The sequence below is a fragment of the Ictalurus furcatus genome, chromosome 6 (assembly GCF_023375685.1).
Source record: "Ictalurus furcatus strain D&B chromosome 6, Billie_1.0, whole genome shotgun sequence".
NCBI classification, from domain to species: domain Eukaryota; kingdom Metazoa; phylum Chordata; class Actinopteri; order Siluriformes; family Ictaluridae; genus Ictalurus; species Ictalurus furcatus.
Genome location: NC_071260.1, coordinates 28,157,282 through 28,181,316, shown reverse-complemented (window position 1 = coordinate 28,181,316; position 24,035 = coordinate 28,157,282).

Below are 24,035 nucleotides of genomic sequence, written 5' to 3'. Positions count from 1 at the left end.
AGAGAGAGAGAGAGAGAGAGAGAGAGAGAGAGAGAGAGAGAGCAAGGTTGGTGCTTATTACATACATCATTTCACGGGGGCCTGCATTCCCTGCTGACTTAAACAAATTCTAATTAAGACTAATTAAAGCATCATTTATGAAAACGCTTGTGATAGTTATGCAAACATTCTGGGCGGGTATGCTTTGCATGATAATTAGCCCTTGGTTTAAATTAAGACTTGTTTCTGAGAAATTTCGCCTCACAGAGACTTTATTCAGGCCCTGCAATTAAACACCGGGTCTGTGGGTGGCAAGATTATTTAGTTTTGCTTTGTTTGTTTGTATGTTTGTTTGTTTTTTTCACACTTCATTGGTCAGTTAGTGTAAACAGGGCTGGGATCTGACTTGCATGTGTTTTAGGTTTAAAGGCCAGAGCTTCAGTTTTCATAGGCAGTGAGATGCAGTGGAACACTTGATGCCCCTGGATCTGTAAATCTGTGTGTTGTAAAGGAATAATTAATTGCGTTATATCAGTTTTCTGGTTACGTCCCTGAAGAATTTTGCTCACAATATGGTGTCTTCCTTAAGTAAGGTTTAGAAGTGGTCACATACTGAAACACACTTCTTGACTTCTTGCTATATAAAAAGTGAATTGGTTGACTTTCCAATTGGTTAACAACAACAACAATAATAACAATAGGGTCCAAAGTGCTTGTCCCCTGTCCCCTAATAATAATAATAATAATAATAATAATAATAATAATAATAATAATAATAATAATAATAGAAGAAGAAGAAGAGGAGGAAAAAAGATGCCAAGATCAATAACAGGGTTCAAAGTGCTTATCCCCTAATAATAATAATAGAAGAAGAAGAAGAAGAAGAAGAAGAAGAAGAAGAAGAAGAAAGACATTAACAACAACAACAACAACAACAACAACAACAACAACAACAATAAAAACAACAAGTATAAAATAAAACTAAGCCCCCAAAGGATTATCTCAGAGGGAAAAACATATTTTGCATATTTATTAGAGACATTAGAGTGTTTTTTTTAATCCTCTGGATTTTAAACATTTTGTATCAGCATTTTTTCCCCCCTAGTTCTCATAAAAGGACATTTATTTACACCTAGTTCTAGATTAACCTTTAGGATAGGAAATGAGCAACTTTTCTTTCTAAACCCATTAGAAGAAATACATTAGTTGGAGCTATTTTTATGTTAAAGTGACCACTCCATGGGTATACAATTAGCACAATATTTAAGGGTGGTTTTTATTATTATTATTATTATTATTATTTTTTTTTTTTGCAGTCATCCTTTTTTCAGGTTAAAAAAAAAAAAATCTTTTCATTCTTTTTTTTCACTTCATCAACCAGCTCAAGTCCCTTTTTCCTGTAATATCACACCAATGTTCAGGATGCATGTTAACCATCAGACAATGCCTAGACACACAAATACAGGTCTTAAATTATCCAGGCCTGATTCAGCAGTTACTCCACTCCTCTAGAGAGAAAATAGACTTTGCTGCACTTGATTTGTTGGATTGTGTGATTTGATATTCCTCAGCAATTCCTCCTCCTCTCATTAATCATAAATCCTGTGATGACTGTAAAAGAAATGGTCTGAGTATGGCAACCGTTATTTAGCAGAAGTCTAACAATAAACGATGAAAAAAAACAACAACAAAGTAAAATAAAAATAAAATCTAATTAAGAAAAAAATATGAATTATCTGGCTAACTACTCTAAAGCTTGATGCCAATTTTTTTTTTAACTGTTCACTTTCAAAAAAAAAAAAAAAAAAAAAAATTCAAATGAGCTGTAGATCAATACAATCAGTTCCTGAAGGGACGATCTCTGTTAATAATAGTGACTTAAGTGTGGATCTCCACTCTTTGGACGGTGAGGCACGTGTCGTTTGTTTAGGTGTTTGTTCAACCCTCATTACTTTTGTGGTGTGTTTGTTTAGTTGTCTCACCCCACACACCCTCCTATCTGCCTGCTCTTCGATTTTTGGCTTGGTTTCAGCTATATTGCTTTTTCCACCGTGAAGAGCAGCTGGTTCAATATATAAAAGAAGCAAAAACTCACTATTTACAAATCTGTAGCAGCGGGGTGAGTACGAGAGCGAGAGAGAGAGAGAGAGAGAGAGAGAGAGAGAGAGAGAAAGAGAGAGAGAGTGAAAGAGAGAGAGAGAGAGAGAGAGAGAGAATGGAGTAACTAAGAGGAAATTTTTCTTGTAAAAGCTATAGCCTATAAAGCTATGTATAGTGTGAGAGGTTGAAAGGAGAAGTAGGGGATAGAGTTATGTGTATGTGAAGGGGAAAAAAAGAGAAAAGAGAATGGAAATGGAGGGTGAGATGGAGGCTCGGGTGGCAGAAAGCCTCCCACACCGTGGTTAACGTGTCAGAGCCGGGGCCGGGGAACATGCAGATGGCACACCGCTCCCAGATTTCATTTAAGCTAATCTAATCCCTTGCCTGCTCCCTGCAGAAAGGCGGGGAATTAGTGGCCATATGTCAGCCAGATTTGTCAGATTATTCATTACAATTAATTGCTGGTCTCAGTTAAGGCCTTTAAGGCTGTGAATTGCTCCGAATTCTATTGCAAACACAAAAATTATGAGTAAAAGACTTTAGTCCTGTCAGTCAAATTTCAGCGTGACCTTTAGCAGAGCACGGCTCTTTGTGAGGGAGCATGTGGGCGAGGCGCTCTAATTGGTGTTTCGTTCCCCTTTTCTCTCACTGTCTGTCTTTTTTCCCCCCATTTGTCTTTCCTCAACTCAGGCCACAGGTATTCTGTCCATCTCTCCATCCATCCTGACATCCCGAGTCTGCTCACACACACAGCAACAGTTATTTATTTACTCAGCTTCTAAAGTTTGTGCAACTGAAGTCGACCGACGCCCCAGTTTTTTTTAAATGACCCATCTTATGAGACAAAGATCTTTGCCATTTAGAGGAGCGCGCAGAGATGTGTTATAGCGGCAGAAATGGGCTGTGTTTGTAGGTTTTTATGATAATGTCTGGTAATATATGGAGGGGAAAGTAAAGTAAACCAAAGTAAGGAAGCATAACAACTTTGAGGTGTAGCAGAAGAATTTTTAGGTTTGTTTGATTAATGGTTTCTTAGGGGGGAAAAAGAATGTTTTATGAGACCACGAATGAATAAAAATTTGTTTAGGCAAAGCTAGCGAGATCTCATTTGCATTATGCTTACTGACCCCCACTAGCTGTCATTCATTATTAGCAATGTTAGCATTTTTGTACTCCTTTAATGATGAATGTCTGTGTTGTGCACATCGCCATATATGCTAATACTACATTATGCTGTATGACTACAGAGTTATATTACACACTTTCTACACTGGCTTCACTTTTTCTGTTGCAAACTACTAAAGAAGACCTATTATTAATCAAATATTATTAATGTAATTTGCTTCGGGACGAAATCTGAGTCTCTCTCTCTGTGTGTGTGTGTGTGTGGTTTTTTTTTAAAGCATTATGATTGACATAAATCTATGTAGCACTCTAATGATATATTTTGGTTAATTATCAAGTCAAAGGCTCTGGAGAAGTGAGTCCATGCTGTTCTGATTGGAGTACTTAATTATGCTGAGAGAGAGAGAGAGAGAGAGAGAGAGAGAGAGAGCAGTAGTTATGGGGAATGACACACCTGCACATGTATGAGATGATTGTCTTGTCGAGGAGCGCTAAACATCCTTTATCAGAGACTCGACTCTGTCTCTCGTCTACTGATCTCATCATGTTCACTCATTTTCACATCAGCGATTGTCCACATGTTGTCCCTCCTTGTCTCAGTTTAAAGACTGATCCTCACACCTCCATGCATGCTTTAATCCTGCTTGTCTTGTTTGATATACTTTAAAGATATATATAATTGAGGACATTAACAATTCAATTTGGAACACTTTTCCATAAATATCAAGTCTTTCTGTTATCTCGTTCATGCTATTAATTATGAGCTATGCGAGACGATATGTTTTGCTGGATACATTTGTGACACATTATCTTTAATTTCCATCCATTCATCCATTTTCAGGGTCACGGGGAAACCTGGAGCCTATCACAAGGCGGGGTACACACTGGACAGGGTGCCAATCCATCGCAGGGCACAGTCACATACACACTCACACACTGCGGACACTTTGGACATGCCAATCAGCCTACCATGTGTGTCTTTGGACTGGGGGAGGTGTCTTTTGAACCGGCGTACCCGGAGGAAACCCAGGGGAAAATATGCAAACTCCGCACACACAGGGCCATGGTGGGAATCGAACCCCCGACCCTGGAGGTGTGAGGCGAACGTGCTAATCACTAAGCCACCGTGCACCCATCTTTAATTTCTCTTAAGTAAAGGTTCTTGCTATTTTTTCCCCTTCCCTGCTTACACGATTCATTCATTTTTCCCCAGATTCATTTTTCACATGTAGGCCATCTGCTCTGCTTTCATTTTTCAATTGTCTCTCAAATAAATAATAATTTTTTGTCATCACGTGTTCTTCACCAGATAGTACATGTGTTCAGGTCTGCAATTTCTAGGCATAAAATGTTGAAATACACCTTCACATGTGAAAACAGATAAGCTGAAAAGGCAGGTGATTGAGAGTGAGATAATGTCTGGACTGGATTGGATTGTGGGTTCGTTGTGGCTCTTGAATTGGTGGTGAATTTGGCTGTGGCATAAACTATGCAAGTAACATAAGGTGCATTTGATGAATATACAGTATATGTCTGCACTTATATAGCGCTTTTATCCAAAGCACTTTACACTGTAACTCATTCACCCATTCACACACACACACTCACACACCAATGGTAGCAGAGCTGCTAACTTGCCATCGGGAGCAACTTGGGGTTCAGTGTCTCTATTGCCCAAGGACACTTCGGCATGTGGAGTCATGCGGGCCGGGAATCGAACCGCCAACCCTACGGTTAGTGGACAACCCGCTCTACCACCTGAACCACAGCCACCCATACATATATGTATACAGTATATGTATACAGACTGAAAGCAAATGTAATACCAGCCTTTTAGAATACAATGTTATCTTTGATAGCAGATGTGCATGTTGTGTATAAATAACTACTACAGCACTTCCACAGCACTTAGCAGGAGAGAATAGCATTTTGCGCATCCCAGCCCACCATAACTACTGCACACTTTACCTACAAATAAAATCAGTAAAATACTTCGCTTTCAACAGTACCTGAATCCATTTAACATCATTCTTGAAACATCCTTTTCCACAAGTCATCAATTATATATTATGAAAAATGTACATTTTTGTTCCAGCAATATTCATGTAATCCTGTTACCTGAACCCGTTCACCACTATGAAATATATATACACCAATCAGCCATAACTTTAAAACCACTGACTGGTGACATGAATAACATTATTATCTCATTACAGTGGCATCTGTCAAGCAGTGGGATATATTTAGACAGCAAGTAAACTGTCAGTTCTTGAAGTTGATGTGTTGAAAGCAGGAAAAATGGGCAAGTGTAAGGATCTGGGGGACTTTGGGCCAAATTGTGATGGCTAGACAACTGGGTCAGAACATTTCCATATTCAGTGGTTAGTACCTACCAAAAGTTGTCCAAGGAAAGACAATTAGTGAACTAGTGACAGGGACATGTGGCCTAAGGCTCACTGATACACGTGGGGAGCGAAGGCTAGCTCATCTAGTCCGATCCCACATAAAAGCTACTGTAGCAAAAATTGCTGAAAAAGTTAATGATAGAAAGGCGTCAGAACACACAGTGCCATCACTATGGATTCACTATGGGAAGAAGGCAGTTCTGCTGGGAAACCTTGGGTTCTGGCATTCATCTGGATGTTAGTTTGACATGTAGCACCTACCTAAACATTGTTGCAGACCAAGTACACCCCTTCAAGGCAATGGTATTCCTTAATGTCAGTGGTCTCTTTCAGCAGGATAATGCACCTTGTCATACTGCAAAAATAGTTCAGGAATGGTTTGAGGAACATGACAAAGAACTCAAAGTGTTGACTTGTAAATAAATAAATAAATAAATAAATAAATAAATAATAACAGTATTAAAAAAAATCTAATTAAATATACTACTGAATTACTGTAATATAGTGTGCACTGTGCTTTATCCACATAATACTATAACCTGATGAAAAGCTTTATACATTGCAAAATTATTTACAAATATAAATGATATAAGTTTTGATTGCATAAATATTCATTCCGGTTGCTGTGAGCTGTCAAAACAAGTCTGGGACAAAGTTCTCGGAAAGTATCAAACAGTAATCCATAGCTCTTATGAGATCAGCTATTCACAGTTCAACTACAGCCTTGACACTCTGCAAATCTGGAATTTATCGAAGAGTAGTAAGAAGAAAACATTATTGAAAAACAAAACAAAAACAGTTTGGAGTTTGCCAAAGGCACATGGGGGAAAAAAGGTTCTAATGTGGCAAAATAAATACATAAATAAATAAATAAAATGAATCACTGCATTTAGCAGATACCATCGCTGTTTATCGACCTGGAAATATTCAATTCAATTCAATTCAATTTTATTTGTATGGTGGTTTTTACAACGGTCATTGTCTCAAAGCAGCTTTACAGAAATATATACACACAGGATACAGATTTGAAGTGTGTGGATTAACCCCTATTGAGTGAGCCGGTGGTGACGGTGGCGAGGAAAAACTCCTTATGATGTTAAGAGGAAGAAACCTTGAGAGGAACCAGACTCAGAAGGGAACCCGTCCTCATCTGGGTAACAACGGATAGTGTAGAAGCAAAGGAAAGTTCATTATGATTTTTATATGAAGTCTACCATCCCTATAGTAAAGCATGGTTGTGGTAGCATTGCGTTTTGGGGATGCTGTTCATCAGCAGGTACTGGTAGATAAATAAAAAGATAAATGGAGCAAAATACAGGGCAATCTTAGATGTAATGTATGTTTTAGTGTCTGTATGTTTTTATATGTAAGGTAATATATGTAATATTTCATGGTGCTGTTAGTGTTTCAATGAAATCAAATAAAATCGGATAACCTCATCTCCACTTGTTTGAATCAGTACATTTCTGATGAGCTCAGGTTCTTCTGATAATCCACAAACCCAAAGTACTATGCTCCACTTTTGCCTCTTGATGTCAGTATAAAGGTATGCCTCGTGTGATAAATCTGAAATTACAGGGGAGGTTTGGCCTTTCCTGGTCTCCCAAATCCATGCACGTGAGACAGCAGAAGGATGGAGTGAGTGTGAATGCAGGTAGATCAGCTCATCTCTCTCTCTCTCTCTCTCTCTCTCTCTCTCTCTCGTTTTCTCTCTCGGCACACTGTAGCATTGCTGCTCCAGCTCCTCATTATACTACAGTATGGCTTCCACTAAAGGTCATCCTCTCAAAACATAATCACACACAATCAAACGCACAAACTGCATACATCACACCGACAGTAAACAGCCCAGAGCTCTATTTTCCACTGACACAGGAAGGCTCGTGGCCTATTTATAATTTCAGCCTCTTGCATCAATTAAAAAGCAGCCATCACAGTCCGAGTCCTCTCGGTCCATGGCCACAAAATCCAGAGTGGTTTATTACAGTGAGCATGAAATAAGTCATCAACTCTACCCGATAACCTACATAGCTAGTACAGTTTTTGTAATACATGTGTTTGTAAGTCTTATAAGTCTATAAATTTAAACCTTATCAAAAACAAAAACTATATATATATATATATAAAAGTGCTTTTCTCCAAAGTTTCTCCAACAGTGATCTTTCATTCTCTTCTCTCTCTCTCTCTCTCTCTCTCTCTCTCTCTCTCTCTCTTATCAGCAGACAGGAGCTTGATGCTCTGACGCTTTTGTTTAAATGACAGGAGCCTGTCAGAGAGGGAAAGTGTCAAAGTAAAGAAAAGAAGGGAAGCATTCCCCCTCTCCAGCATATTACCATAATGAGGAAAACACACTTAGTGGGCCATGACCTCATGTCATCTGATTAGAGCTATGATTAATGATATCCTTTTACCAAAACTCCCTCTCCCTCTGTCTTTCACCCTTTTCTCTCCAAGAAAAATATGAATTAATGTTATAATGTTTGAAAACGAAACGTCAAGCCCTTTTTGGTGACGCTGTAATTTTCCAATGTTCAGTAAAATATGCAACAGTAACTTGATGATTTGATGTGCTTTTGGTGAACTGTTCATTTTTATTTACCTAAAGTTTTGACCAATCTTCCTGTGTGTATGATAATAACTTCAATAATTCATTATTATTTGGGTATTAAAGTATGCTTCATCTTTGAAGGTGAAACTTTTTTCCTTCACTGGAAAAAGTTTTCATGTAAGGCAGAATATAAGCGGTTGTGAACGTGTGAATATTTTAAAAAAATAATAATAATAAAGAAATGTATGTACATGTTCCTTTTTAAAGTCATTTCATGAAAATGGTAAACATAAAATAAAGAATTCTTGATCGTTGTGGTGATTTTGTGTTGTGTTTTGATGGGGCCCTTCAAGGATTAGAGAAATGTATTATCAAATGAGTGTATTTATACACATTGGGAAATAAATTATGTCAAGTTGGTGCAGAATGATTTTTTTTTTTTTTTTAAATGTTAGAACATATAAAAGTTTTTTAAAAATTTCATTTGAGAAAAAAACAAAAAAAACAAAACAATATTATGTGCAACAACTTGATGCACATTTTGTCTGATACAATGTTTGGCTTTTTTTTCAGTGTGCAGTGTATTCATCATTGTTGCTTTTGAAAATGAAGACAATTTTCCATTATATTTTCATTTTCTTAATTTTTTGTTTTACTAAGTGGTTAGTAAACGTGGCAGGAATTTATCACTGTCACAGTCTCCCACTTCACATTGAGGTTCCCACGCTGATGAACACCATGAGTTTGTTTTGCTTTCTGTTCTATCCCTAATTCCACCCCAGTCCTGTCATTGGTTTGTTGCTTGATTGTGTTCACCTGTTTCATGTGTAATGCTGATTAGTTTGTCTACTTATACCATGCTGTGTCAAGGCTCCTCAATTATTTGCATATATTACTAAGGCTTATTTTCCTAGTTTTCTAATTTGTCTTTCTTGTTGTTTTAACCTGTGCCTGTTAGTTTTGCCAATTATGGACCTGCTAATTCTGCACTGTATTCTGGTTGAGGTTCCTGGCGCGCCCTTGATAAAGATCACATCGAGTCCATGCATGTTCATCCTGCCTCTCACCATATGTTATAATTAAACTGAATCAAAATAGCAAAGATTGAAAATAAGGTGGTAAAGTGCATAGCATTGCTACCTCACAGCTGCAGGGTCTGCAGTTCAATCCTGACCTCAGGTTACTGTTTGTGTCGAGGTTCTATGCACTGTGTCCATGTGGGATTCTTCTGGCTTCTTCGGCTTCCTTCCACTTCCCAAAAACAAGCCAGCAGATAGAATGGCTAAATAAATTGCCCCTAGATGTGAATGAGTGCACCAATCTGTGTGTGCATGGTGACCTGTGATGACCTGGCGTCCCATCAAGGGTGCATTCCCATCCGCACTCGGTGCTCTCAGCACAGACTCCGAATCCACTGCCACTCTGACCAGAAAAAAGTGAAGATGAATGAATGCAAGATTGAAAATATAAGTTTTCTCTCCTTACTGCATAACTCACAACTATATTTCACTGGGATTATTTATCCAGTAATATTTTCGTATTGTTCTGATTTTTGTGTTCTCATGTTTTCTAATAAAACTGTTAAAGTATATTTGGATGTAACATTTAGCTGGAACAAATATGGTTTAATCTCCATTCAGTAAAATTCTGCCCTACAAAAGAAGTACACAACATAGAGAAAGAGAGACAGAGAAAGCGTGTGGAACATCACCTCTGCCACCCATCTTCTCATTTGCTCTCTCAGAGAAAAGACAGTGACTCTGAAATAACTGAGTTTTGTCCCCGAACCGAGGAAGCAAACAACACGAGTGGTGACGGTGACTCATCAGAAGATTCTTTCCCCTCTCTCTCTTTTTCCAGACGCCTTGGCCCACAAAGCGCGCACTGTGTCCTGCGTGGACGGCACAATGGGCCGCTTGTGAGATTAATTGTGAGTGGGATGCATGTTAAAACACGGTGCTTAAAACCCCTCTTTGTGGCATTTTGACAGTCCAGAGGTGCCGATTTACATCCCGAGGACAGTGTGATGGTTTTCTGGTCATTCGATGAAATGTTGTGTCTGCATTCTTACACTTCCTACGTGGCGCATTGTTCACTTGTTCTGAGCTACCTCTGGTCACGTGATTAGCGGCTGGAGATGTGGACGTGGAGGCGGGGCTCGATGACCTACGTGTGAACTTGGGCACAGGGCAAACGATCCTCAGCGTACACTCATCTAGTCATACAGCCGATACTTAGACACTTTATCACAAGAGCTGGGTCAGTGTGTGTGTGTTGGTGTGTGTGTGTGTGTGTGTGTTTGTGTGAGAGAACAAGAGATGAAAAAATGAAACCGGCATACAATATACTTCCCTTATGGAAAAGTGTTTCATATGTGAGTAATCTGTGAGCATGTTTGAAAAATGTTGCGAAGGTGCGTTTCAGCCTGTTTCACCATGCGCTGAAATTTCATAGTTATTTCGTCTGAATAATGACGAGAATGGGATATATGGGAATATGGGAATGATCACGTGAAAAAGAATTATTCAAGAATTATTTAAAAAAAAAAAAAACATGTAAATAAAAAAGCACATGCAAAGAATGCATGCAAAGAATTAACATGAAAGAAATAATTTTGTCTAAAAATGACTTGAAAACAAAAATGCATATGAAAAATTCACGTGAAAATGAGTGAATTGTGAAAAAAAATCAAATGAAAAAACACACACGCTGCACTTGAATAATTAGCATATGTAAAAATATATATATATATATATATATATATATATATATATATATATATATATATATATATATATATCACATGTATAAATCACATGAAAGGTTCACTAGCCATGAACAATGCGTGAAACATAAAATTCGTGCCACTTTTCTGTGTAATGGCTGCTTCAAAATTCATGTATATCCAGTATATACTGTATAATCAGCACCAAAGTAATTACACCTTAATTTGACCACAAAAACTTATAAAAAAATAAAAAATTACCACTGAACCAAAACGGAAACTTAAACCTCACAACTGAACACGGGAGAACAATAATGACAGTCAGCTTGAGCCTGCTGGCTCAAATACAGTGCGAACAGAACCTCTGTGTAATTTGATCAGAAGTGCTTTCAGCCCCTGGGGGGAAACTGTGCACGTCTCCTGAACGCCTTCATACAAATCCTGCCTGAATCTTATACATTAATCCTGTCAAAAAATTAAATGAGAAGTCATTCTAATAGGTGACTCTTGACCTTGTCCATATTTGCTGTCAATTACACAGGTGTGAAGTCATACATAATTATAAGCACAAATTATTTGTGTTTATGCAAAGGTATTGTATTGCCACTTTATTTTCATGCATAGCCATGCATAACTAATTCTTCTTTCACCATAAACAGGCAGAGTATAAAGCAGCAAGTATGTAGCTTTTATGGCGATTTCACACCTATTAGTCCAGACTACGAACTGATACTTTTGGTCCATTTGCTATTTGGTTTGATTTGGTTTCATACTGCACATAATTACTAAAGAACCAATAGTAACATTGGCTGAGGGTTGTGTGGGGCAAAAAACCACAAGTCCCTTGAGCACGCTGCTACGTATATGATTCGAAAATGACTGTATATAGATAACTACTCATCTATATACAGTGTATCACACACAGCATTTATCTTCTTTTGTTGTTTGTCAGTCCAAATAATCAGAACAAGCTCTATTCCTGCAGCACTGCAATTCTGTTATCTGGCTTTGTTTGCACCAAGTTTATTATTCACCACCCCAAATACACGTCTTGATTGGTTCACTTCCTGCACTTGAGTTGATTCAGATTTGAATCGCTTTGTCACTGCAGTCAAACCATGCTAGAGTGCGCTTGGAATCGGTAAGCATGTCACTCACAGATGCTCCCAGAGCAATTGTTTTGGTCCACACTCGAGTGAGATTGCTGTGTTCTCACCTGCCCAAACAAAACGCATCAAGAGGGAAAACACATCATGGATCGATTCAAACAAGTCCTGATATTTAATCATAATACAAAAGGAAAAGAGATCCAAGATAGAAGTGTTGGTGTGTGTGGCTGTGGCAGAAATATATCTACAGTATATTTATACCATGGTCTGTCTGAATACTCGATTCTTATTAGCTGGAGAGTGTGCATTTAAACCGTATAACGCACCGCTAGTTCCAGTCAGTTTAATTGCCGTTCTAAATTAATGCACTGCCTATAAACAATTGTAACCATAGCGACATATAGCTAGAGTTGCATAGAGTAGTTACACTCACATTATTAGTACTGTAGAGATGCGGCACAGACACAGGTAAGTCTCACATCTCTCTCTCTCTCTCTCTCTCTCTCTCTCTCTATCTCATTCAAATACAGTTGTGCCCAAAAGTTTGCATACCTCTTGCAGAATCTGCTAAATCTTAATACTGTTAACAAAATAAGAAGGATAATTAAAAATCCCATGTTGTTGTTTTTTATTTAGTACTGTCCTGAATAAGCCCTCTCACATAACAGATGTTTACATATAGTCCACAAGACAAGATAATAGCTGAATTTATAAAAATTACGACATTCGAAAGTTTACACACCCTTGATTCTTAATACTGTGTCGTTACCTGGATGATCCATGACTGTTTTTATGTTTTGTGATAGTTGTTCATGAGTCCCTTGTTTGTCCTGAGCAGTTAAACTGCCCACTGTTCTTCAGAAAAATCCTCCAGGTCCTGCACTTTCTTTGCTTTTACAGCATCTTCTGTATATTTGACCTATTGAGATCCATCTTTTCACACTGAGGACAACTGAGGGACTCGTACACGACTATTACAAAAGGTGCAAACATTCACTGATGCTCAAGATGGCAACACGATACAGTAAGAGCTATGGGGGTGTAAACTTTTGAACATGATGATCAGTGTAAGTTGTTGTTGACAGCTTTAACTTGTCAGTGCTGGCAAGTGACCATGCCCTCCTATCTATCAATCTATCAATCTATCAATCTATCTGTCTATCTATCTACATGTCTGTCTGTCTAATCATCTTAAAGATTTTATAAATATATAATATTATATATATATATATATATATATATATATATATATATATATATATATAATATTAAATTAAACAATTGATTATCTTTATACATTTAGCTACATACCGTAGTGCCTTTAAAACACGTTCATAAACACTGCATACATATTTATAAAGCGAAGCTGGAAAATTTATGAAAGGTGTATGTCAGAAAACTTAAGATAAAATTGAAGATAAGAAGAAGATACGTAGATAAAGCATATAAAAAGGTAAGATGGCAGGTGAACACAATTTGCAATACTTAGCATGGAATTTAACAAATATTTTGGGAAAAGAGAGCTCTAGATTACATTCAGCAGGACAAATGTCTTGAGATGGTGTTTTAAGTGCAACATTTGGTGTTGGTAAATGTTTGTTTACTCTGGTGGACGCTGGTCTCCTGTGTGGTACTGACTACACCAAAGCAAAGCTGTGTTTTTGCTAATGATCCCCTATTCTTTAGTGAAAGCTTACTAGGCCTCTTGGGCCCTTGCTACATCTCAGGTGGGCATAATTACATTTCTTAAGGTCAACCTCTCACCGGGATGAATTAGTGAAATTACATAGTCGACTACTTCATGGCGTAGATCCAGATGCAATTAACTTAGGTAATAGAGCCGTAGTAGCCTATGTTGCGAGACAATTGGACTGAACAGTGACTCAATCAGCTTGCAGGCTGGATGAGTGAAACCACACACAGGGCTGCTCCACTCCGAGACATTTCCTCACTCGCTCATGTGATAATTCATTGCCCTTTTTTGGGGGGGGGGCATATGGGAAGCCGGAGACGTGTTCGAATCCCTGGTCGGGACTCACAGACGCAGGCAAACACAGCAGGCCGAAATCCGGGACGAAGTTATTTGTTTTCCTGTGCATTAGGGAACAGGCTATGAGATATTGATCAGCGCATATCCTGATCAATCGGAATAAATGATTGGCTGGGATCTCCGGGAGACCGGAGAGGGAGAAGACGCACAGAATGAGTAAAAGGGAATATGCGAAAGAGGAGAAGAGTGAAAGCGAGTGGCTGCTGATAGTTTCCTGCTGTCTGCCAGAACAGAGCAATGCAAATGTACTCTAAACAGGCCTGAGGACAGCGTGCTCTTTCAATCACGAGAGGCCAGGAGATCATCCCCCACTGTGTTTAATCCTCCTCTCTACGGCACACCGATAGAAGATAGCCGTATGTGGAATCACACAGCAAACAGTCCTTCCTGATAGCCCAACTGGCCCGCTTTCCACCAGGAATACGTTTGAGAGAGAAATTCTAAGTTTCTTCAAATGCTCAGCAAAAATCTAACACTTACTTCCTCCTTTTTTGACAGTGGAATGCAAAAGACTTTGTTTAACATCTCTCTTGCCGGGATGAAATTGGTATCTCTCGCCTATGAATTGCCTACCTGGTGTGTTTGTATTAGGGGCCAAGCGTATGGAGGAGAGGGGGGGAAGCGACTGAGGGGTTTGTTTGGAGAGACAGATGCTTGTTATATAGATGTGAAGCACATTTCAATCCACTTAAGAAAATTCAGAAGGGTAGAGGATAGCTAATCCCTGGATCTAGTGGTATCTAGCTCTGTAGCCTCTCAAGGTTTTTATATTTGATTTATCTTTTAAAAATTACTATTTAAGGAATAAACACTTTGGGCCATGCTGCTGTTGGAAAGGTGAGGTGATGTGGCCTGCTGCAAAGTGACGTTACTGTTACCACCCTGGAGCTGCTTATTTTCCAATAAGCGCATGTCCCAAAGTGCTTTATTGCTACTCTAATCTTTCCTGAACTTTCCACAGCATTAAATGCGACTATAAATGGATGAAAAGTAAGATGTCATTCTTTAATGAACACAAATTGTAATAGTTTTGCAAGTTGCTGAGGTATAAATGGACTTTACACAGTGCGGCTCCTACTTGATTGGAATGAAAACCTGCACCCACACTGAGCCGTTTCCAGATGAGATTGGACACCCCTGGTCTAATACAGTTATAATACATTATGTAGAATAATACAATTATATGGAATAATAAATTATATAGAACAAACACGTTAATACAACCGTGTGATTTGTCTTGCAGCCAGAATTGTCAGAGCTGCTATTATAGAAAATTAATCAACACGTTCTGACCAATCAGAATCGAGAATTCAGCAGTTCTATGGTTTAAATGGTGTATAAGTTTCTTATGATGTCAGGTTCGCTGGACAATTATCATTGCTGCGTCTCAATTTGCCTACTTGTACTATGCACTAAAAGTATATACTCTTTTTGTGAAGAAAAACGACATACTTTCGAGTGTGTAGCAAAAGAGTAAGCAAGTACTGGGACATACTAACGCATCATGTGACAGAATTACACACACTATCACTGTAAATAAACTCCTTGTTGCATTTCAGCATTTCTTCATTCATTATTCCTTATATAATTCATACTAGCTTATTTAATTCACCATTTGACCAATTTACCATTACCACAATTCAGCCTTGATTTATTTTTCCATATTTCATTTACACCGCTCTAAAATGCGTCCTTGAATTCGCTGAAGCAAACCATCATCAAACTCCTCCTCCCTCGCGCAAGGAGTTGTGGGCAATATTAACTGAAAAAGTGTCCACTTCAAAAATCTACCAGAAATAGTAGACCATCTGAGTACCGTTGGGATACTCTTTTCAACATACTACGATTTGGGACACATTAATTCTAATCTCTGATATCATTTAGAACGGATAGTAGGCGAATTGGGACACAGTACATGTTTTTTTCCTGCAGACAAATTCTAGACAAAGCACTAGTAACTGCCAGATCTTGTGTTTCAAGCTTTCATTGAAAGATTCCTGATTTCAGTCTTGACTTTGAGCCTAACTATGTTGTTTTTTTAAATCATGTTACGGTGCATTTGGGACAATGGAACACAGCATATGTGTCACAGATTGTATTAAATAAAGGATTTTTGTCTTAAAAATTTAAACAGAATCTGCCAGCGCAGGTTATGTGAAACGTAACAGATGCTCAAGAAAATAACAGTCAACACACCATCTGATTTTAAAGGGTACAGACATACAGATGAGGAACATACACACAGCTGAAAAGAAAAAAAAGTGTGTGTGTGTGTGTGTGTGTGTGTGTGTGTGTATTAGAGACCTTCTCTCCCCCTCTCTGGGTCACAGCAGGACACTCTTCAGCCCAAGGAGTGGATGCTTCCTGCTCACAGTGCGACTCTTTGTGTGTATGTGTGTGTGTATATGTGTGTGTGTATATGTGTGTGTGTGTGTGTTCTTGTGTATGCACATGCACTATGTAGGGAGTGTGACACAATTACTGTATGTTTATAATTTTTATTTCTGTTTATTTTTTTGGAAACGCTTACACCACATCGCCAATCTGAGCATGCTCATTGCGGTTTTGTGAATGTTATGAAAGACTCCACGATGTTTATCGTGACGATGTTGATCGTGACTGCTTGTCTATAGTGACAGCTAGGCTGTCACTTTGTGTCGGTGTCTGTAATTTCTTATTTAATAATGTGTTTGCAATTTAGTTTTGCTTTATTTTATTATGTATGAGAAGCGCTATACTGCTTTTTAATCTACCACAGTACAAACCTTTAAGTAACCTTAAGCAGTAATTCCACCTCATCACGTCATCAGTCCTCATGAATCCTTGTCACTATGTAACTATTCATTTAAGAATGGTGGTACATTTCCCCTTCAGTACCACTCAGTTTATGACCTAAATGTACTTCACCACATAATCGGCTTGCCTGCTCATGTGAGCGTTTTCGAAACATTTTAGCATTTTGTTAACATAAATCTATGCTTTAAAAAAATACCTATAATCATGTGGACAGGACCTTAGAAGCTATTTGCATATTAACCTATTTCCCCATTTACATATGAACATAAGGATGTCCCAGAAGTCTTCACATAGAAATGAACACTTTTTGGCAAAATGTCTTCAAATTTTTTTCATACTCAATTCATATTATACAGGTGCATCTAAAAAAAAAATAGAATATCGAACATATATATATATATATATATATATATATATATATATATATATATATATATATATATATATATATATATATACAGTATGTGTGTGTATACAAACAAACATATATATATATATATATATATATATATATATAAACAAATATGTCAACATGGCATCTCCTTTATTTATACAAAGGGTGTTCAGAAATGTATTGCTAGAGCCATTAAAGTGGTGTTCATATGTAGACTTTGATGTAAATGTCTCAAATAAGTGATATATAAGACAAAAACAGCAGATTTTGATCAAAGGAGTTGTTTAAAACATCAAAAAAACAACAACAACAAAAAAACAACAAAAAAACAACAACTGCATAACCAACTTATGATCCAGTGGGCATTACATACAAGTAAGTCATAGCTAACAAAGATAGGCGAATTAAAACAGTCCGTGCTGAGATGATTTGACCCAAGAAGCTGGGCTGATGTGTCGTGGTGGGGGAGGGGTGCATTGATTCAACTGTCAGTGAAAATGACCCAGCCACTAGCCCAGCAGTTGGGTTCCATAAAACTACCCACAAACTACCCAAGACTGAGAAAATAACCAAATTAAATGACCCAAAAGGCTCAACCCAGTGTTTGGGTGGGAATAAATAACCCAGAATTTTTTAGAGTGTATTAACAAATTCAAATAGATTGGAAGTGTTGCAGACTAACAGAGAAGTGGATGTCTACGAACATCCACTGACAAAGACACAACCAACGTGGTGCTGGCAAACGTAGAGACTTTTGGGACACCCTGTAGTTTCCAACAGCCCTAACTGTCTAAAACCATCACAATATCCATCAAAAATACACTTTTTCCAGTGATATCAGTAAAGAACAAAACCCCGATGGACAGCACACACCAATGCACTGAAATGTGAGTAAATTACACATCCATTTAAAAAGTTAACTTTTTTGTAAATGTACCCTGGTGTAACCATGCATCAACCAATGAAGCGCTCTGAGGCAGCACTTCAGTCAGTCATTCAGTGTTGGAAAAGCTGGAGAAGAGTTCTCACATCCAAACATTATTCAAATTAAAATGTCTGCTATTCAATATCAGATTCCAATCAAAATTCATACTTTACAATCCAACTGTCCAATCTACAGTATAAGAATGCCTGTTAGCGAGTGCAAAGGAACTGTTGTCACACTGTTAGCATGTGTACTGAACTAATGTCACACTGTTAGCATGTGTGAAGGAATCAGGTCTTACGCTCACAAATTCAAAACACAATTTGCACGAATCGATTCATATTAAACATTATAGAACTTAAAGGGTTGTATTATCATTCATTACTTATTTATGACTTTGTTTGGAGGAAAGGAAATACCACCAAATTGTCAAAATACAATCAAAGTTGTGGAAATTTCTGATGGGTTCAGGTTCAGGAATAAACATTTTGGCATAAGAAAGCAGATTATGAGACCTGACAGCACGTATATAATTAAATTAAATTTGTCTTGCTAAAACTAATCACTATGGGAGATTATGGGTTAGCAAAATTGCTAAATGTTGCTTCAGGTTCTGAAGGTCTTGGCTACATTTTTTTTTCTTTACTTATGATGTACTTGCATTATATACTGTATAGACTTTCAACAGTTCTGTATAAAACAGTATTGAATTTAAAATCTAAATTTATCATTTAAAGATAACATTTCTTTGCTAATTTAACACAGCCCCTTTAAATTCAGTAGTGCACACTAGGTGGCTGAGAAGTCGCTCAAGTTCAAGGATGTCCGCAGAAATGAGTGGCAGTTTTGCTAAATGGAAATATTTACTTTACTTCATTTTTTAAATCACATGTAGACAAGAACATCACGGTAAAATGTAAGTTACAGTGCCCTCCACTAATATTGGCACCCTTGGTAAATATGAGCAAAGAACGCCGTGAAAAATAGTCTTTATCGTTTAACCTTTTGATCTTTTGTTAAAAATAATCATAAAAAATATATTTGTTAAATATAGGTGTGCAAGAATTATTGGCAACCTTGTAGTCAATACTTTGTGCTTCCTTCCATTGCCAAGATAACAGCTCTGAGTCTTCACCTATAATGCCTGATGAGGTTGGAGAATACATGGCAAGGGATCTGAGATCGTTCCTCCATACAGAATCTCTCCAGATCCTTCACATTTCGAGGTCCACGCTGGTGGACTCTCCTCTTCAGTTCACACCACAGGTTTTCTATGGGGTTCAGATCAGGGGACGGGGATGGACATCGCAGGACCTTGATTTTGTGGTCAGTAAACCATTTTTGTGTTGATTTTGATGTATGTTTTGGATCACTGTCCTGCTGGAAGATCCGACCACGGCCCATTTTAAGCTTTCTGGCAGTGACAGTCAGGTTTTCATTTAATATCTGTTGATATTTGATAGAGCCCATGATGCCATGTATCCTAACAAAATGTCCAGGTCTTCTGGCAGAAAAACAGCCCCAAGACATTAAAGAGCCACCACCATATTTAACCGTGGACATGAGGTACTTTTCCATATGGCTACCTCTCTGTGTGCACCAAAACCACCTTTGGTGTTTATTGCCAAAAAGCTCTATTTTGGTTTCATCTGACCATAGAACCTGATCCCATTTGAAGGTCCAGTAGTGTCTGAAAAACTGAAGACACTTGAGATTGTTTTTGGATGAGAGTAGAGGCTTTTTACTTGAAACCCTTCCAAACAACTTGTGGTGATGTAGGTGATTTCAGATTGTAGTTTTGGAGACTTTCTGACCCCAAGACACAACTAACTTCTGCAATTCTCCAGCTGTGATCCTTGGAGATTTTGAACCGTCCTCTTCACAGTGTGTTGAGACAATAAACACCCCTGTCCATTTCCAGGTTGATTCACGACATTTCCAGTTGACTGGAACTTCTTCATTATTTCCCTGATGGTGGAAATGGGCATTTTCAATGCTTGCGTTATTTTCTTATAGACACGTCCCATTTTGTGAAACTCAACAACCTTTTGCCACATACCACAGCTATATTCCTTGGTCTTACCCATTGTTATGAAAGACTAAGGGCCTAATTTGGCCTATGTGTTACCTCATATTTATACCCCTGTGATACAGGAAGTCATGGTTGAACTATTTCTTGTTCCTAGTCACCCAGGTGTACAAATAAATGCAAAATATTAATGGGGATATACTTCAAATATATTTTTCTCATATGAATTCATAAGGGAGCCAAAATTGTTGAACACACATTTAACAAAGGTATTTTTTTTTTAAATAAACCTGTGCTGTGTTTGCAATTGTTTGATATCCATGACAGCAGAGTATTTTTGTGATTTTTTTTTAAACAAAAGATTAAAAGACAAAAGACAATAAAGATACATTTTCACAGCCTTCTTTGTTCATATTTACCAAGGGTGCCAATATTAGTGAAGGGCACTGTATGTCTTGGGGGAGAAAAAAAAAACAAAAAAACAATCGGCCTGTCTCATAAGTCGCTCTTATTCTTAAGCCAGTTTGTATCATTTGTTTACATTTTTGTATTAAAAAAACGGTTTAATAAAGCTATGTTTAATAGGCTAAACTATTCCATGTTTGACTCAAATTTAAAGAATTAAAAGAAGAGTTCCATTTCTATTGTCCATGTGGTCAAGCCTGATATGGAAAGTACTTTAAGAAGTAATTAGAAATGAGTAATGCAATTGCTTTTCAGCCAGAGTAATTAGTCAGTAATTTAAATACAACATTGACAATGTAATTAGTAATTAATAACTTATCAACACTGCATATTACCATGTAGCATGTAGCATTGCTATTTTATGTTTTACCAACTTTCTCTGTTGCCATTTCACATATTGAGCATGCAATTTTGGTGAAAAAAAAAAGAAACACTCATGCATCAAAGCACAAATTCAATTTCAATCCATTTTCTGACAGAAAAACAAAGCAGTGGTATTGTTTAGACTGCAAGATAGCCTTCACTTCAGTTGTTATTCTAGCTTTGAAGGACAGAAGGGACACGGGCATGGGGCAGCCAGTTCAGTGTCTTAGCACTCATCATTCAAACCCCCAACACACACACACACACACACACACACACACACACTCACACAGACAGGTATAAGTAAGATTTGACACTGATCAGTCGCTTCGTCTTGCCCATTATCTCCAGCAGTGGGAAATGACAGGAGGAAATCATCTTTGTAATCCGGTAGATGAGCCTCTTTTTTGTTTGCACCCAGTGTAGCAGAAGGAGCTGCAGGAGATCATATGTTTCTGCTCAGGTACTCTATTATAGGAGCTCATACCTGCCCTCGCGCCGCTGACGGATCCGAACAGAAAGGACACAGTGAGCCGTTTGAAATGCAATTGCTGGAATTATTGTAGGATTAGAATGACTATGGCTGTAAGTGCCCTCCAGTGATTGTGATTAGTGAGAGAGAGAGAAAAAAAAGTCTACCGGTCCTTCATGGATTCTTCTTTTTGAGCATCTTCGACTGTTCATATCATTTCAAGTGTTATAATTCATTCAATGGAGCTCAATGACACATTAGGAAAGTATGGTAATCCTTTACAAATGAATGCATAGTCAGTTCATGCATACTGTACCTAATTCCATGTGTGTGCTCCAGATGTGCGATTTTTATTTATTATTTATTATGCTGTTTCACAAGGAGGGTCAGATTCATGAAGTCTCTGTAAAACACTTGTCATGCTGTTCTGAAATGTGAGCACTCAGGACTGGTAATGACAGTATCATAGGACTCTATTAGCAGTTGATTTTTCTTTTTTGCATGTCTAATAATGATGCTAATTGAATTTACAGAGAATTGGAGGTTGAGGCACAACCTGTGTTTCTGAATGCAGGTCTGAGGGATTCCCCTTGCAGGCAGAACTGGGTGATATGTATCTTCATATCTTTAAGGCCTTATTCAACCAGGCTTGTTTAAAAGAAAAAAAATCTCAGTTTCAGTCTCAGGTATGTGAGCAAGCAAGCAGCTTGTTAAACGGCAGCAGCTAGCTCTGTGATTATTATTAACTTCCAGTTCATTTAGTCGCTCTAATGCTAATTTCAACTTGGGGAATTAAAATAAATAAGGTCATTAACGTGTGCGCATTTGCATATCTCGCAGGTGTACCTCTCGCCGAGTGTTACGTCGTGAAACATTCCGCGAGTCAAATCAGTCAACTCCAAAAGAAACAAAGCTGAGAGCGCCACGTTCATTTAGACTGCACAAAAAAAAAAAAAAATTCTGCACCCAGCACAAAAAATCATGCAAATGAAGGTGCAGTTCTCGACACAGCGTTTAGGTGACATTAATCAAAGCCAAACAGGCAGACAAAGGTGAGAGCAATCCCAGCACTCTTCAGCAAGGCTAAAGCCAACGCAGCTATCTGTCTCTGAACTCAACCTGCTATACTGCTACAAGGCTGTATGAGTGTACTGAAGCTGCTGAAGGGAACTTAGATTTATGAACATCATAGGATTACATCATATCATAGGTTTCCAGCATGTCTAAGAGCACATGGTTTGGAAATTTGATTGTAGCTTATAGCGACACTCTGGATTTCAGAGACAGCTATCTTTTTGTGTGTGTAATAATATGTACCGTTGAGGTCATAGAATCTGTAAAATGTTAATAGTTAAATAAATAAGAAGGATGATAAAAATCACGTTGTGTTTTATTTAGTCCTGCCCCGAATAATCTATTTCACATAGCAGATGTTTACATAGTCCACAAGACACAATAATAAGTGAATTTACACAAATGAACCAGTTCAAAAGTTTACATCCTGTACGCTGGATTCTTAATACTGTGTGTCGTTACCTGGATAATTAACGACTGTTTTTATGTTTTGTGAGAGTTGTTCATGAGTCCCTTGTTTGTCCTGAGCAGCTAAACTGCACACTGTTCTTCAGAAAAATCCTGTGAAATAGCTTATTCAGGTCAGTACTAAATAAAAAACAAAATGCAGTTTTTATGATCCTTCTAATTTTTAAAAAAATTATTAACATTTTGCAGGTTAGCACATTCGCCTCACACCTCCAGGGTCGGGGGTTCGATTCCCACCGTGGCCCTGTGTGTGCGGAGTTTGCATGTTCTCCCCGTGCTGCGGGGGTTTCCTCCGGGTACTCCGGTTTCCTCCCCCAGTCCAAAGACATGCATGGTAGGCTGATTGGCATGTCCAAATTGTCCGTAGAGTATGAATGGGTGTGTGAATGTGTATGTGATTGTGCCCTGCGATGGATTGGCACCCTGTCCAGGGTGTACGCCGCCTTGTGCCCGATGCTCCCTGGGATAGGCTCCAGGTTTCCCCGTGACCCTGAAAAGGATAAAGCAGTATAGAAGATGGATGGATGGATAACATTTTGCAGATTCAGCAAGGCGTGTGTAAACTTATGACCTCAACTGTAAATATGAGAAGGATATAAGAATTATATATAAATGCTGATAATACACTAGCTTCTTGTTCTGTTTGAATGCACAATTAACCCATCGTCATTGCATTTGAAAAACGTGTAACTAATGTAAAATATATCATTCTAGGGGCAGGTTAATGTTCGTCCGGATTTTTACTTAATTTGTATCGGGACTGATTCAAAACGTTTTCATGTAATTCAAGTAGTTTTCTGCAAAAAAGCACAAAAAAAACACGAAATGCATCGCACATTTTGAAGAAAAAAAAAGCTGCAGCAAAATCAAGCATTCATGGCCTTAATATTCACAGAAAATCTCTGTGAAATCCTGTACGGAATGATAAAAATGAATGTATAGTTGTGCTCCTAACATTATTTGACACTCAATATGAATTTAGTTGCCTCTATTTCCCCAAAAAATAAA